General features: G+C 54.4%; 1 pseudogene; it reads left to right on the forward strand.

Annotated features, from left to right (window-relative positions):
* The first annotated feature begins 3210 nt into the window (after positions 1-3210).
* Positions 3211-4859, forward strand: LOC102431140 (annotated as a pseudogene).
* The last annotated feature ends 24 nt before the right edge of the window (positions 4860-4883 follow it).

Below are 4883 nucleotides of genomic sequence, written 5' to 3' on the forward strand. Positions count from 1 at the left end.
AAATGGATAGTCAAGGTAGGTGAGAGGACGTCATGACTTCAACTTTCTGAAATACATTTTACTTAGATTTAGCCCAGGTACTTGCATTTCACTTTTGAGGAAAAAGATTAAATCTGGAAGGCAATTCAAAGAGGTGTGCTGTATATTGTGTCCTCCCTGGGTTTGGTGGGTGGGAGATATGAAAATAGAGGTGGCCCTGGCCCCTGTTGTTGAAGATATTTGTGAACAAGAAGTCAACAGACCACCCCACAAACCAAGGCACAGATATCATCACCTTGAACAGGAAAACCTTTACCTGTGGCTGAAATGGGATCAGTGGGATCTTTATCTGAAGTTATTTAAGTTGTGCTGTTTTAAAATTTTGCAATTTGGCTGCAGAAACTTTTCTATTGTCACTTTTATATTTATAGAAAATTGAAATAAAGGGACATTCTGTATAAAGAATATACAAGGGTGGACAAAAGTATGTTTACAGCTGTTTATATAGAATATAATACAATCATCTAGCTACACTAATAATAGACAAATATGTAAATCGACCATACCTCTGTGACACCCCACAGCCAATCAGGAGGAAATATGCAAATTAGCAGGACAAAGATGGCTGCAGCCACAAGCCATCAGGAGGCTTGGGTCACCCCCAGCAATGGAGGAAGCCAAGCTTCCCGCCTGCCTGGGCTGGCTGCCAAAGGAGGGGCCTGTGGGCGGCAGCCACGGAGCCGGCCGGAGCAAGTGGAAGGCTTGGGTTGCCCTGGCCAGGTGCTGAGGGAGGGGCCTGAAAATGGCCCTCAGCCACTCACCCAGGCTGGCCATGCCACCATCAGGGTGATGGTCCCCAATGGGGGTCATGGACAGCCTGAAAACAGCCCTCAGCCCCTCACCCAGGCTGGCCAGGCACCACAATGGGGACCCCCACCCTGAAGGGGGTGTGACCAGCCTGAAAACAGCCCTCAGCACCTCACCCAGGCTGGCCAGTGGGAACCCTCACTCATTGGGGTGTGGCTGGCCAATGCCCTGGAAAGTGGGCCTAAGCCCACAGGTGGTCATCCCCCGAGGGGCCCCAGACTGCAAGAGGGCAAAGGCCGGGCTGAGGGACCTTCCCCACCACCCCCCGCGGAGTGTACAAATTTTTGTGCACCGGGCCTCTAGTCTAGAATTAAGATTGGAAATTGTGTGTCAGGACAGAGAAGCCATTGTAAGGGCTAAGGAAGAAATGGTAACTTTTATGGCACAAGTAGAAAACTTAAAGGTGTTTGTAGTAATAGATACAGCAAGTTTTATTCTCTGCCCAGAAATATACACACAAGACAAATTCCTGATGAGGGAGGTCTCCTGAAGGGCATGGTGCTAAATGTCAGCTTTATATTAATTGTCACCACAAGGCACTCCCAGGTCCACAGTATCTTTCAGGCACACAGTTGGTGAATGTGCTTGGAAAGATTTCTGATTGAGATCTATGTATTGGTATACAAATTAGCATTTACTTTCTTCTAAAAATAGGAAGAAGACATTTTTAACAGGAAAAACAAAACAAAACAAAAAAACCTAGAAGAAAATTTTGGAAGAAGCAATGCCCCTCTTCTTTTTTTAAAAAAAATAGATTCTTTTTCTGGCTTTTTGAGACCATGCAAATGAACTAATTAGATGTATTAACATCCATTCCTGTTTTACACTAATTATATTTGTATTTTTATATAAAATTACCTTTAAAAATAAGCATAGCTCAGCAGTGCTCTGGGCAGAGGTGTGGCACATCCAAGCGTGAGAACGCAATCTGTCTTCCGTGCATTTCTGCAGAAAAGCAGGATGGCCTCTGGCTGCTCAAGGGCCCTTTTCTGAAGAGTGTTTCTTTACCTTTCTTTTTAAAGGATGTTTTGGCAGGTTCACATTTCCAGCTGAGTGGTTCTGCTACCACGGTTCCCATCCAGGATTTGTTATCGAGTTCTGCTGTCTTACTCATCAGAACCAGGCTATTTTATGAGACTTATATTTGTCACTTTATGTTTTAGGAGTTCAGAATGGTATCAGATGAATAAATCTTTTCTAAAAGAAAAATAATACTTTATTTTTTTTTGTCTCACCTACCGAGAAGAGAAACTACTTCCATGTTCTTTTCTTTAAGGAACTTGAACATCAATTTCTCATGCCGTTTACCTGATATGCCCTACAGGGTTACATGATAGCACAGTGCCTGTCCAAAGGCAGTGCATATCCTATCCAATAATAGAGAAACATGGTAATTAACTGTAACTTCGCTATCCTTCCCATTGGCTAATCAGCAAAATATGCAAATTAACTGCCAACCAAGATGGCCGCTGGCAGCCATGCAGCTTAAAGGAACAGGAGGCTTGGTTGCCCCAGCGATGGAGGAAGCCAAGGTTCCCCACCTGTAGCCGCAGGGCTCTGAGCTCCTGAAGCAACAGCTCCAAAAGATACAATGTTTCAATTATAGAAGCTAAAAGATGGCGGTTAATTTGCATACGCAGGCTCCAAGCGGTGGAGTGAAGCCAAACAGCCCCGAAGCCGCAGAGCAGCGAGGCCTCACCGCCTGGGGATCAGCAGAGCCGGGAGGCCTCAGGGCCCTGGGATCAGCAGAGCCTGATGTAAGCCCTGTGTGTTTATGCACCCTGGGGGTGCAGAGGTCCCGTCCTAGGCAGAGGCCAATGGCAAAACTTCCGACTCTGAGAAGTGGCCTGGGGGCTGGAAGGCGGCTCCTCTGACCTCAGTGCTAGAGTCCCGCTGCTCCACCTGGAGAGGAGCAGAGAAAGGCCGGAGCCTCCCTCAAGGTGACCCGAAACCCCCACCCACACCAGGCAGGCTGCTCGGTCTGTGCGCGAAGGACTCACCTCCAAGCCCAGCCGGTGGCCCTGCCACAGCCATGGCATTCCTGGGTGCAGGCCCCAGCGGGACGTGGGGTGGCAGTGGGGGCGCCTTGAGTCCTGGGCTCCTTGCCTGCCTTCCAAGGCTTCCTCCTGCTTTAGGGCCTCGCCCTCCGTGGGCCTCCTCCTCCCCAGCTCCCAGAGCAGAGGACCCACCGAGGGCACTCCCTGCTGGAGGAGGGGGTGACTGGAGCGGTGGGTACTCCCGGGTGAAGGGTCGCCGTGGGGAGGAGTCCAACACCTCTATGCCCTGCTCCTGGAGCGCTGCCCAGGCCCTGAGCACAGTGTGGAACCACACAGGCCTGGAGGGCACAGGTGGGGGCGGGGGCACATGCGCCTGGTGCAGCAGGATGTGCTGGGGAGCCGCCCGCCTTCGGGGGCTTCCTCCTGCTTCAGGGCCTTGCCCTCCTGGATGCAGGCCCCAGGGGACACAGGGTGGTGGCGGGGGCGCAATGCCTCCTGGGCTCCTTGCCTGCCTTCCACGGCTTCCTCCTGCTTCAGGGCCTTGCCCTCCGCGGTTTCCTCCTCCCCAGCGCCCAGAGCAGCAGACCCACTGAGGGCGCTCCAGGCTGGCCGAGGGGGTGAATGGAGCGGCGGGGACTCCCAGGTGAAGGGTCACCCTGGGGAGGAGTCCCGACACTTCCACGACCCGCTCCAATTCAGCAACATCCCCAAGATCACGCATCTGCACCGCGGGCTGTGGGGCAGCGTGATGGCACCGATGGTGGAGAAGGCGCTGCGCACGCGGGGACTGCTGCAGCCCGGGACCTCCTCAAAGGCTTCAAGATGTTCGGCTCCCTCTTCAAGCCCTACATCCGGTACTGCATGGAGGAGGAGGGCTGCATGGAATACACGCGCAGCCTGCTGCATGACAACGACCTTTTCCGGGCCTACGTGACGTGGGCCGAGAAGCACCAGCAGTGCCAGCGACTGAAGCTGAGCGACATGCTCACCAAGCCCCACCAGCGGCTCATCAAGTGCCCGCTGCTGCTCAAGTCGGTGCTGAGGAAGAGGGACGAGCCGCGTGCCAAGGAGGCCTTCATCACCATGATCAGCTCCGTGGAGCGCTTCATCCACCACGTGAATGCGTGCATGCGGCAGCGACAGGAGCGGCAGCAGCTGGCGGCCGTGGTGAGCCGCATGGACGCCTACGAGGTGGTGGAGGGTAGCAATGACCAGGTGGACAAGCTCCTGAAGGAATTTCTGTACCTGGACCTGACCGCGCCCATCCCTGGAGGAGACGCGTCAGCTGATGTTGGAGGGCAGCCTGAGGATGAAGGAGGGAAAGGACAGCAAGATAGATGTGTACTGCTTCCTCTTCACAGACCTGCTCTTAGTGACCAGGGCAGTGAAGAAGGCTGAGAGGACCAAGGTCATCAGGCCACCACTGCTGGTGGACAAGATCGTGTGCCGGGAGCTGCGGGACCCTGGCTCCTTCGTCCTCATCTACCTGAACGAGTTCCACAGCGCCGTGGGGGCCTACACGTTCCAGGCCAGCAGGCGGGCTCTGTGCCGGGGCTGGGTGGACTCCATTTACAATGCCCAGAACCAGTTGCAGCAGCTGCATGCGCAGGGGCACGCAGGCAGCCAGCAGCACCTGCAGAGCCTGGAGGAGGAAGAGGAAGAGGAGGGTGGGGGAGAGTAGCACTTCCGCCGCCAGCTCCCCCACCATCCTGCGCAAAAGCAGCAACAGCCTGGACTCCCAGCACTGCGCCTCGGACGCCTCCACAGAGACCCTGGCCATGGTGGTGCTGGAGCCCAGGGAGACGCTCTCCTCTCCCGAGTTCGAGGGCGGCCCCTTCAGCTCCCAGTCTGATGAGATGTCCCTCAGTACCACTGCCTCATCTGTCACACTGACCAGGAGCTGCTGGCCTTGGGCCCAGGGACGGCAGCTCCTGCTCCATGGACTCCGCCTACGCACCCTCTCTCACTCTGCAAGACTTTCGACCACAGCCCTGTGATGAGCAGCGCCCGCCCTAGATTACCACAGGCCCTTCACCCTGC

Source organism: Myotis lucifugus, unplaced genomic scaffold, assembly GCF_000147115.1.
Source record: "Myotis lucifugus unplaced genomic scaffold, Myoluc2.0 scaffold_47, whole genome shotgun sequence".
Classification (NCBI taxonomy): Eukaryota; Metazoa; Chordata; class Mammalia; order Chiroptera; family Vespertilionidae; genus Myotis; species Myotis lucifugus.